Raw genomic sequence first — 13,175 nt, 5'->3', positions numbered from 1 at the left:
GGTGGGGCCAGGTTTCACAATGAGCTCACCCGAAACTCTGGCTGATTGTGAAGCTTAACAGATCATGACAGATTCAGATTGTGACCTACACCTATTTTCACACCTTGGCTCATGTGACTAGGTTGAAGATCATTAGGGGGTCCTTTGGCCCTCTTGGGGGAAACCCCCACAGGGTTTAAATCTGGGACTCTCCACCATTTGACCTTAGAACTGAAGAAACTACTTCAAGCAACTTAAAGAAGTCCAGACACTTTTCTTTCTAAGCCCCTTAGATCACATAAAAAGCTATTAAAACCCAACCTAAGTTTTGGGGGATTTTTAGACCTTTAAGAAATACTGTGGAATCTGATGGTACATGTTTTTATTATTAATGATCAGATAGGCATCACTTTTTAACAAGGCATGTTTGAATGTTCACTTCCTGGACTTATACCTCAGATAAAGTATCTTATATGAAGGTCATGAGTTTGCTGATAAAAGTGAGAATGGTTGTGCTTGTTTTATAACCCGAGGCATGCCTTCAGCTTCCATTAGAACTAATGTAAATTAGAAATATTTTTTTAGATTATATACATGAAAATTATTACTTAAAAAGCCCACAAGTTAAAAAACAAACAAAACAAAAACACAAAAACATGAACTTATTTCATTTCATTTTGCATAAATGGACTATGGTTTTTATTTATTTACTTATTTTAATAACTGTGAAGGAGAAATACACTCTTTTCAATTCCATTTGTTTTTAAAGTACCAAATCACAGCAATAGTCACCCGAGGCACTTTATATTTGTAATGTAAAGACCTAAAGTAATACACCGGAAACTCATTAAATTTCGCTTTTTTGTGAATCTCTAAATCAAGTACAGTGTGTAGTATTTAGTATTGAGTGTTTAGTCGTGTGTTTAGGAATCGTACATAGCTTACAGCTAGCCTGTGCTTTTCCTGTTAGCAGTGAGGTTATGTTTCCTAATTTGGAATATCAGAAAACATGACATTAGTTCTGTTAAATACAAGAAAAGGCAGACATGGGTCGTCATCACGAATTTTACTATGGTTATCTGCTCCCTCACTCCCACTGTTTGTCTCCATCAGATGAAGCTGAGTTGTGTCCTAATCCAGTTTATCATTCTTTGGGCCAGGGTGGCACTCAACCTGTTGGTAAGATTCATTGTGATATTACAGTATATTTCTGTTTGGGTAATAATGTGACAGAAACGCAATAAGTCATAACATTTAGTAAAATCTGCTGTCTCCCCTGGAAAAACCTAAGTCATCAGTAACACTCATCTTTCAACCCTTCATTATCTTTATAGCTGCTTTAATTTCTTCCTTACTAATCCGCTGTACTTGCTGATTCACTAACTCTCCTCGATCCCCCCCCCTCGCTCATGCTCTCTCATTTGCTAACCCCTTCCATTGAATTCTTACCTACACTTATTCATTCCGCCATTAAGTCTCATCGTCTTCTTTCGTCTGTCAACCAAACACTTTCTTGACCCTGACAGAACATGTTTCAGCACAGTCATTTTCATAATTTCACAAAACCATCCTTCTAACAAAAACGTTTACTTCCAAACACTGCAAATACATTACTATTTTGATGCTATCATAGTATTTCTACCACACTGTGGTGGCATCTGCTATCTTTTGTGCTGTGGTCTGCTGGAGTGGTGGAATGGCAGAGAGGGACATGGGGAAACTCAACAAACTGGTCAGAAGGGCCAGCTCTGTCCTGGACTGTCCGCTGAAGTTTATTGAGCAGGTTGGGGAGTAAAGGATGTTGTCTAAGCTGACATCCATCATGGACAACACCTCCCATCCCCTGCATGGAACTGTACGAGCACTGAGCAGCTTGTTCAGCAGTAGACTTTTATACCCACACTGTAGGAAGGAGCGCTACCGCAGGTCATTCTTACCAGCAGCTGTCAGACTGTATAACACAGCTTAACATTCTTTTGGCCAGCTTACTCATCAGCTGTTTAATTATTCTCTATACACTGTATATTTCATCCACCCCCCCCCCCCCCCCCCCCCCCCCCCCCCCACACACACACACACACACACACACACACACACACACACACACACACACACTCTCGTGTACATAGCCCTGTACATATTTTATTTGTTTGTGTTTCAGTTGCTTTTGTATATAGGACTACCTTGTGTCTTTTTTCTATTTTTTCTTTATTCCTTTCACTGTAACACCCACTATAACACTGTAACACCCAAATTTTCATTCGTAGGATAATAAAGGTTTATTCTATTCTAGTCTATCAATAGTATCACATTGTTGCTGGTTTTGCTACATAGGTATTGTTACATGTCTTGCCTCTGCTGATTACCACATCATATACATTTCAGTCTGACATTATTCAGCTAAAATCCAAAACTGTTATTTGAATTCCCTTAATAATGTTATAATTAGATATGTTGTAATTACATTGTTCTCCCTGTTTATTGCATCTATTATCACAATTTGAACAATGTTATTTCAGAGATATGATGAAAAGTGTTGCTGATAACTGTTTGAATTACATACAAATTTGTTAACCAACATATTCAATTCTATCTCTCTTCAAAGCAGAAACAGTGAAATCTGCTGTTGCATACAAACCTTCCCAAGATATCTACCAACCTGTGGCAGAGGAACCTTTCTATTCTACAATTAAAAAACATGCCCATCACTGAGTGAGACTGAAAACAAGGAAGTAACTTAGAAACATCCCGTATTGTTTATTGTGTATCATTTTGCAGTCAGTTAAAATCTGTGTATTGTGTATTCGTAAGTGCTTACTGTATTACAGGTCTCTGTATAATGATACGTAAAGAATTCACAATGATTAGAAATGTGAAAACAAATTTACTTCAGATTTGGTGTCAATTCACAAATGAATTGAATTAAATTGAGTTCCAAATGTTACAGGTGATTGCATTAGATAATAATAATAATCATCTGGACTTTATTTGTTTGAGCTTTCTTTCTCAGTTACAAATGAGGCCCAGTGGAGTAAAGGCATAAAAAAGAAATAGTCATGTTTCCAACCTTGTTAGCATGGTCCAACTATAAACATGGTTATGGATAAAATAATTCATGTATTGCTAATGATATATTTCACAAATCAGCTATTAATGTCATTATAACTTAATATAATGAATGAAGTACTATGATTTTATTCTGTGTGGATTTTTGTGCCCCCTGCATCCAAGTACTGTGTGTGTAGGTGTGTGTCTGTGTACTTCATGAGGACATAGCATTTGGTCTTCACAAAACAAAACCCTCCATCCTCATAATTTTGAAGTCATTTTTGAGGTTCAAGGCTCCCTTCGTTGACTTTCTGTCAATTTTAGGATACACTTTTTAAAGATTTAATTAATTAATTTTATGATCATGATTCTGAATGGGCTGACACCGCTGCATCAGTCTGACAATATTCATGGTCACACTCTTATCAGGTCATCCAATGAAATGATCCTAAATAATCCAAGATCTAGACTTAGAAAAAACTGACGTTAAAAACTGAGGTGGCCACTTCATGTTAGAACTGCCCAAACTGATTCTACAGTACTTTTAACTGTTTATTCTTTAGTCTTTGATTCAAGCTAAAGCGGCCTCACGGTGCAGAGATAGTCTCTCACTAAGAGAACCAAGGTTACACCGTAACCGTACGATCTCGTAATGTTTTTTCTTCTCATCATTATTATTATTATTTCTTTACTTGTTCAACATAGGTGTTATCCATGGACATGTAGTGTTTTATGTTATTTTCGTTTAATCATTAAATAAAGGAATTGAAAAATAAACAGGATCTTCTTTGTTTCAGATACAGTTTCTTTTTATATCATTCCAAACAGATTACAGTTCTTTGAATACAGTAACAGTAACATTTTATTGTGAAGGGGTCCTGCTGCAGCAAAATTAATAGGTCATCACCAGCAGGATCATCCTGCATCATTAAATATATTTGTACAATTGACAGTGGAGTGTACTGAGACTGAAGGAGGAAAAAGAAGCAACATTATCAACAACTCTGCCACTTGGACCTTTGCAGGAAGAACATTATTTTATGATTAACCCTAATAAAAGTTCATATTAATTAAATACCAAATGCAGACTTGATGTACTGAACTACTGATGTTCAAAGTGACTTTGCTCACTGAGGGTATGGCCAGATACCGCTGGTTTAAGAGCAGCATTAATGTACAGTCAGTTAGTCTTGACTATATATATTCAGTATCTGTGAATATTTCAGATACAGTGTAGAAGTGGATGATCTGATTGTTTACATCTATTTATTTCATCCAAAAAATTATAATTTTTTAGCTTAGTTCAAAAAATGAATCCAACAAATCCATCTGCTGAAATTGTGACTTAGTTATAACTATAGTGAACAGTATCATCACTGGTGTTACTGTAGTTACCCGTCTTGGTGTCTTTTTAACACAAGACGAATGTGGACTGTCCTCTAGATCCATGCTAGATCAGATGCTCTGAAAGCTAATGTTTAAAATCAAAAGCAAAAACAAAATAAGTAGTTTAGTTACTTTTTTTCCCTTGCCCTTCCTTTATGCCTCACAGTGAGCAGAGAGAGAACTGACTGATGACATAAGCAAGAGTGAAAACAATGAAGTCATCCAGGTTTATCCAGCTTGTACTTGAACAAGCTGTACAGTACGTTTTCATATCAGGTTTAGTGTGCATGTCTATAAATTGATATAGCTTGTGTGTATTCAGTTAGGTACAAGTGCAAGCCAGACCCATGTGGTTCTTAGTATATATAAAGTTTGAATACTAACAAAAGCACACGTTTGTTATTTAGATGTTTTTTTTTTACAAGTGTATAATTGCTGTTACAAGCAAGCTGCTCTCAAAGGCAGTTACTGTGGTTAACCCTTATCTTAAGGTGTTTTTAAACTGTTCTTTTTTTTCAAAACAGAAACACCAAGTTTGTGGTCAGCAGTCAAATATACCTGTGAAGCACGACTATGTGCATGTCTGTAACTGAAATGTGGTTGAAGTGAAAAAGTGGTGTGTTGTTTACGGCTGCGGCTACATCTATTCAATAAAGCCAAATAAAATAAGAAGCCTTTCTATATTTGTTGGATCAGACTGTATGAAAACAGAAGACAGGAGCTGAGTGGGTGTTAGTGATGTTATAATACAGAAGACAAGTGAGGTGGTGCGCAAATGGTGGTTATTTTTTGAATATAAAATCTGATTTGAAGCAGAGTGTTTACATCTTAAGGATGAATGCTGACTTCTGTTTCCTACAAAGACACACACACACACACATATCACTGATCACATCACATGCTCATAGAGACACACACATCAGATGTTCTCTGTTGCAGACACACATGACACATGTTCACATGTGAGTGTTTTATCTGTTGCATGATTAATGAGATGTTTGTGTGACCACAGAGTTAATAAAAGGCTGCAGGGGAGGCTGGCTCTTGGGAGTTGTCTGGGATCAGGTGAGGAGCTTGTAGCTCCAAGACTCTGGTCCTATCAGCTCCCCTTGCAAGTTAAAATGAATGGAGCTCTGTCTTGCTTTGTTCATGGGAATAAGTCTAAACCAGCGGGGCCTGCGAAACACAGACTTAACAGCCAGCATTCGGCTGACTCTCTCCCACTACACTTTCATTCAGAATTTAGTCTATCAGAAGTAGCAACAACAACATGAACACCACACAGAGCTCCGCAATGCTAAAGCTTTTTTTTTTTTTTAGATGTTTTGGTGGTGACGGGTAAACTGTTAAAGATCACAGATCAGTAGTTGAGAAAAAACCTTTGCTCTGCTCCCATCTAATGGTTGTTGGTGGTATTGCTATGCAAGGTGACCAGAAAAGTTATAAAACGGCATCTATAGTCTTAATAAATCTGCATACAAAACTGTGAAACTGTGAGTGTGTGTCTGTGGGCGTGTGGCAAAGTTTTATCTATTGACACTGTAATTTTCCAGCTCAAACTGTCCTCTGCAGCAAAGATAGGACTTGAGGAATGAAAGGAAAATATAAACATGTGTACTGTCCCCTTTTCAGATTTGGTAACAGGGCAGAGGTCATATCATACTGGATGCTCTGTGACTGTTTTTATCTTTAAATGAGTAATGCATGTTACTCATTTTACTAATTCATGAAAACACTATTTACACTACAAGTCAATAATTTGGACACACTTTCTCATTTAATGGTTTTTCTTTAATTTTAATACTTTCAACATTGTAGATACAAACCTAATATGTTAAGCTAGATATATGGAATTATGTAGCAAAGAAAAAAATTACACAACTCTAAATATGTCTCATAATGTAGATTCCTTAAAGTAGTCACTGTTTGCTTTGTTGACTGCATTGAAAACCCTTGACCTTCTCTCAATGAGCTTCATGATTTATTTACCTGCTTCACAGGTGTGCCTTTTCAGGGATCTTGTGTGGAATTTCTTGCCTTCTTAATGGGCTGGGACCACCATGTTGTGCAGAAGCCAGGTTGGCACACAGCTGACAGCCCTATCTGACAAATGAAATGGCCTGTATTTGTATAGCGCTTTAATTAATTAAATTAATTATTAATTAATTTAGTCCCTAAGGACCCCAAAGCGCTTTACACAACCGGTCATCCACCCATTCACACACTGGTGATGGCAAGCTACATTGTAGCCACAGCCACCCTGGGGCGCACTGACAGAGGCGAGGCTGCCGGACACTGGTGCCACCAGGTCCTCTGACCACCACCAGTAGGCAACGGTTGAAGTGTCTTGCAAAAGGACACAACGACCGAGACTGTCCAAGCAGGGGCTCGAACCGGCAACCTTCCGATTACAAGGCGAACTCCCAACTCTTGAGCCACGATCGCCATTATTATTATTATTATTGCCATATTATGAATTATGAATATATTTTATGACAAGAATCAATCAGCTAAGATGAGAGAAATGACAGTTCATCATTACTTTAAGAACTGAAGTTTAGGCAGTCTTAAAAATTGCTATTTTTAATTAATTTAATATTTCCTCAAGTGGAGTCGCAAAAACCATCAAGCATCATAACGACACTGGCTCACACAAGGACTGCCCCAGGAAAGGAAGACCAAGAGTCACCTTTGCTGCTTAGAATAAATTCATCAGTCACCAGCCTCAGCAAGCACAGGTTAAAAGCACCTGAGATTAGAGCCCAGATACAGTAAATGCCACACAGAGTTCCAGTAGCAGATACATCTGCTCTGTTCAGAGCAGACTGTGTCAATTAGACCTTTATGGTCAAATTGCTGCTAAAAAAATCACTACAAAGGAAAAGCAACAAGCAGAATTAAATTTTGTTGCCAAGAAACACAATTACAATGGAATTCTGTGCTTTGTCTGGTGAGTCCAAATGTGAGAAGTTTGGTTTCACCTGTCTTTGTAAATTGACTGGTTACATGACTTACTCTACTTGAACTTTCAAAGCACCATTTCCATCAAGAGTTGTTAACATACTGCATCACAGTATGGTGTGGCAGCTGCACTAAGGCAGATAGAGCAAGGCTTCAGAGTGTAGTCAAGGTAGCACAGGAGATCATCAGCTGCCCTCTCCCCTTCCTGATGAACATTTATTCCTCCCGTTGCCTCAGCAGAGCAGCAAACATCAAAGACAGCTCCCACCCTGGTTTTGACCTGTTCAACCTGCTTCCCTCGGGGAAGTGCTGCAGGTGTATCAGCACAAAGACCCATAGACTGGCAAATAGATTCTTCCCTGAACTCACACATACACCGACAACACAGTTCCGCAATTGATTTTCTGCTATTCAAGGACTTTGCTCTATACAGAGACAACTACTATCACCACAGTGCAATATTTAATTTATGTGCAATAATCCAGACTTTAAATATATAACCTGATTGGATATTTGTACATCTGCTATTTTTTGAGTACTTTTCATATTTTTTTTGTATATGTGTTGCAGAACTGTGCACCTCATCCCATTTATTTTCCCACATGTCTTCACTGATTAGGAGATGCTCTGTAGCTCATTGTACATGTGTATAGTGACAATACAATGCATTCTATTCTATTCTATACAGCATACCTCATTTACCGATGTACAACAGGACTTTTTTTTTAATGTTTAAGTGCTTACTATCCAACATTCACAGACATTAATACTCAAATTATTAGTATTAATTAGTATCTTATCAGAATATTTGGCATGCAGACTGGAACAGCCAGGGATCTCACTAACCCGAGCTACAACCACCAGTTATGATACTCCTATTGAGGCTGTTGCAATGTCACAAAATGAATCCGTCCAAGTAATGAGAATCCAAATGTCAGCTGATAATTGTCCAGTTACGTATTGTCAGATAGTATATTGAGTACAATTTATTCAAGTATTTAAGAAAACCTCCTTTTTTTATCTGCAGAAACTCTGCTAAAGCTACACTTTACTTTTACTTTTTTAAAATTTAAATGTTCCTTTTAGGATGATTTTGGCCATCAAACTTTGGCTGGTTTTTTTTTTGCGTGTCTGTTTGTTTTAGGACCATTTTCAAATGCCTGTTAATGTACTCTGTGCTGTGTTTGTGGACACACGTGTGACCTGTGACTTTGTGTTTCCAAATATATTTAACTTGCAATATGTATTTAAGAAAATCTGCAATGCTGGTTGATGGATAGTGGATTCAAAGGTGCTCAGTTTCAACCTCCTGTATATTGTCTTTAGGGTTATTGTTTAGTGTGTTTGGCTGTTAACAAAAGGATGGTGGTTTGAGCCCAACCAGGAATGATGTCATTACATTTTTGACACACTTCACTGCATGTTGTTCTTGTATAACTATGCATGTAAAATGAAAAGTGCTGAATCGTGAAACTGTTGCAAATGTATTTGGGGAGTTCCTTTCTCCAGGCTCAAAATACAGGGAGGAGAAAATGTAAACCTCCTGTTATGTTCATTTCTCAGGTGCATTTCTTATGAAGTATAATAATAGCATCTAGGTTGTCTCTCTCCCATCTGACAGTGCTCATCTCTTTACAATTTTTCGGCAGTCCTTGCCAAAGTGGGTTAAAATGACTTCCAGACCCCGGCCAGGATGAGGACCCAAAAAGCCATCTAAATCCATGCAAATAGATTTTATTCAGCTCGTTCCATTCTTCTCCCAAAATATGTACAATGTCTTTTTAAATGAGTCTTTTTGAGAATGATTTTGTGTATTGAGTTGGACATGACCAGCTCGAAAGCTGACTTGATGTCACATGTGTCACTGTGAAAATATATCAAATAAAACATTTTCATTTTATTACACTTGCACTTGAAGTTTCATAATAAAACAAAACAAAATGGGTCACTTTAACCTACAACAGTACAAGGAGGTTAAATCCAAAATGCTAATTATTTACTAACAACTGCCACATGCAATTTAGTAATAATTGCACTGATATTTAATGGAAGTAATTTGCTTGATATTAAAATGAACTGACTATACCTGTTTTGAAAACAGGAAAAATTTTGTTAATAACCTGTAAAACCAAGCACACCAACCAGCACTTTTTGGGGATTGTGCTCACTTTCGTTTTAGCTTTTTTAGTCTGTGTCATTTATGTTAAATAAAATAAAAAAATGTGACTTTAGGCTGTATTGCTGTCAGCAGGAGTCAACAGTAACGTATTTTTGGGCCTATAAGGCACACTGAAAATATTTACATTTTCTCAAAAATTGACAGTGCGCCTTATGTATGAATTTTGGTTGTGCTTACTGACCTCAGAACAATTTTATATAGTACGTGGCGCTCAAATCTGTTAAAAAAGGTTTTAGTATGACTTTGGTAAGCTACAAAGCTGCACCGCTTGATGGATTGTCAGAGCATACGGCTACTGTAGTCAGGAGCCTCGCGAAGTAAAACTTCCTGTAAATAATGTTCATTGTGTGTGTATATAAAGACCCCAAATGGCACCTGTTAAGAGACATGTTTATGAACTGGATTTCAAACTCAAGGCTATCAGTCACGCAGTTGACGGAACAGAGCAGCTGCAAGAGAATCAATCAGAATCTCGTTTCATCTTGTTTCCTTCGGGTTCCTTTTGGCTTCCTACACCTGGTCTGATAACTCCCTACTATTCCTAGGTCCAAACAATGAAGACCTTAAAGAGCTGGCTTTGAGAGATTTGGAAAAGATTCATGGCAAGAAGGTCAGGGATCTCTGCACAGGGGTCATAGTGAAGAAGTGGAGCTTGGATCCTTATAGTTTGGGAGCATTTGCTTTGTTTACACCCTACCAACACTTAGAATATGCTGAAGAGCTCTTTAAAAGTGAGGGCAAGGTGCACTTTGCTGGTGAGCACACAGCCTTCCCTCATGGTTGGATCGAGACATCAATGAAATCAGCGGCGGCTATCAACAATAACAAAGCTGCAGACAAAGAGTCAGTCAGAAGCACAGCATGACAGGAACTCTAATGGAACGACTGCAGCGTATAGATGATTTGAACCAGATGAACAGTCAGCTCAGACAAAGATCTGTGATTATTTGGTGATGCTGAATTGACTGTATTTCTTAAACTTCTATTTATATAAAAGAACATTGCAGGTACACTGTTTATTTACTTCATGTTTTTAAAATTTCCATGGTGCTTGTTTGTAATTTTATTACAACTTAGTTAATTAAACTTGGTGATAATTACTAAGAAATTAAATTGAACCTTTTTTGTCTCTATGACTTCAGTCACAGCCTCTTATAATGTTTTATTTTAGTGTATGTATAATTACATTCTTCTATATTTTTCTTCTATATTTCATATATATTGTATATTTTTGTACTCAAATATGTACTCAAAAGTCTTTAAATTAAAGTCTAAATTATCCTCTATGTGGTCTTGAGAGGCTGCATTTGTCACGGACTCAGCTCTGGAGGACTGAGAAGTGTGGACTATTATCATTGTTGTTGTTATTGTTATTAGTTGGTGTGTGCATGTGTCTTTAGTTGTTTTCTGTGGCCAAGTTACAGGCACCTTCAGACCTGGTGGGTGTGGCCCTGCTAGGGGACTGGCCACACACGAAGCCTTGCCGCACACCTGCTGCTGATCTGGGCTTGTCGGGGGAGCTATTTAGAAGAGCGATGGAGCTTCCTCTGGCGCGGGATCATTACGTGTGTATCCCCTCGGTTGTATGTGTCCTGACTGCTGCTTCTATTGTGTCCCCAGGGGAGATGTGGATTGCCAGACAGCAGGAAGCACGAGGAGTGCTGAGACACGGGAGCGGAGAGCACAAAGACACGGACTTGTCAGGGAAGACACAACACGGGAGTCAGGGGAGAGCACGGGCATTTATTGTTATTTTCCATTCACTGTAAATAAATGCACTGCTGATAATCAGAGCTCTGCGCCTGGGTCCTTCTTCCTCACTTCCCCACGCCATCGTCAACTGTGACAGCATTACCCTAAACACTGTGACAATCGTTTTTACAGAATAATTTTGGAACAAGACATGTCTTGTTTTGATATGTACACATATCTACACAACTGTATGAGATTCTATAAATTAATATAACTGTATGCCTCAGAATAGATATGGAACTATCAAAAGTACAAGAAAACCTTCTGTCCACAATGCCATTGCCCAATCTGGTCTCACAGCAGTTTATGAAATATTTGTCAATCCATCTCAATTTCCAGTCCTGCTACATCCTTCAGGATCGTACATATAATGTATTGTATGATACATTGGATTTCATTGCATAAGCATATTGCTTTTAGTGCCAATAAAATATCAGACATATGTATTCACTGTAAACTGTCTTTAACTTTATTTTATAGCCAGAAAGAAGAAAAAAACCAACAAACAAAACATAAAAAAGAAACAGAACAGGCTTATGTCTTATCTCAGCGTTATCCCTGCGTTTTCTTTACTTCAAAGGTGGTCCACTTCTTACCAGGGGTATATCCTTATGCTACGTTATCCTTCAATCCTAAACTACTCTGGAGCAGGTTATGTTTGCCATTAGCGATCAACAGATATCCAATTACCACCTACTGACCAATCATTTCTCTGGAAAACAGCATAGCTCTGTGCATGGATAGTACGAGGGACTGAATTTTATAATAACATCAGAAGACTTTGTTTGTTACCAATGAACATCAATAATAACTATGTAGATTCCTAAATCTTATTGTTTTATAAAAAAAGATTACATCTCAGAACAGAATAGTCTATGTTTGTATGTTCTTTTTATATATATATTTTTTTGTCTCGGAGCAGTCTTTATGATACACTTCTTATTTTGGTACGTCTGTTAACTTGAAGTGGACAGCTGGCTTTTATGGCAGATTTTCTTCCCATTTTCAAATAGGCAAAACATATTCATAAGCAACTCTTTCCCAGTCTTACTGACTTTTAAAGTGCACGCACATTTATATAGTATATTTAAGACTGAACTAAAGTAAACTAAACTGAACTTAACCTTTGCTCTTACAGAACACACACTCACACTGCTGCTTTGTCTGCAGCGGCTGTGTTACTTTTGTTTTTTATTATGTTTTTAACCTCTTCAGCTTGTTGCAACATTGTGGTTTTATCGTCCTTTGTAAATTCACCAACAGTGCTGCTGGGACAGTTTTTCATGTGAACCTGTCTGGTTATTAGCTTACCAAGTTAACCTTGCAAGTTGGGAACCAACTTTATGTCACTGCTTCTCATTATTGGAGATGTTAGGGTTAGTAAATCTAATTATATTATTATTATTATTATTATTATTATTATTATTATTATTATTATTATTATTACTTTAGTTTTGGTGATTCTACTACTCAAATCTTTTAGTACAAATAAATGTATGTTAGTATGCTAATACATAAAAGTATAAAGTAAACATCACTAATAAATAAATATTAAACGATTAAAAGTATTGAATGCAGCATTATTCTGTCTTTGTTGCCTCTTTCATAGTGAAGTGAAACACTGCTGGTAACTTGAAGGCAACAACTGCTTTGAAAGTTCTTTTTAAAGGTTTAGCATTGCTTTAAGTGCAGAAAGAAGCCACACAGGAAAACGCCCCTGCTCATTGCTTTTACATTTGTCACGTGCCGACACAGTCAGGAGCACGGCATCATGGAGGTCAGAGCTATGTGCATCAAATTATGTAAGTACCACGTCTATTTCCACATAAAAACTAAACTACAGTAGTTATGAGATGCTATGATACCTTTG

General features: G+C 37.4%; 1 long non-coding RNA gene across 1 annotated transcript in view; it reads left to right on the top strand.

The window, feature by feature from the left end:
- Positions 1 to 3,794, top strand: part of LOC121813137 — a 5,113-nt gene extending 1,319 nt beyond the window's left edge. The window contains exons 4-5 of the long non-coding RNA XR_006053531.1: positions 1,093 to 1,158; positions 2,585 to 3,794. This is a non-coding gene — a long non-coding RNA (uncharacterized LOC121813137). The remainder of the gene's footprint in view (positions 1 to 1,092; positions 1,159 to 2,584) is intronic.
- The last annotated feature ends 9,381 nt before the right edge of the window (positions 3,795 to 13,175 follow it).

This window comes from Haplochromis burtoni, unplaced genomic scaffold (genome assembly GCF_018398535.1).
Source record: "Haplochromis burtoni strain Fernald_Lab_line unplaced genomic scaffold, NCSU_Asbu1 Contig_1178, whole genome shotgun sequence".
Lineage (NCBI taxonomy): Eukaryota > Metazoa > Chordata > Actinopteri > Cichliformes > Cichlidae > Haplochromis > Haplochromis burtoni.
The sequence above is the reverse complement of the archived record's forward strand: the minus strand, read 5'-3'. Positions and strand labels throughout refer to the sequence as shown.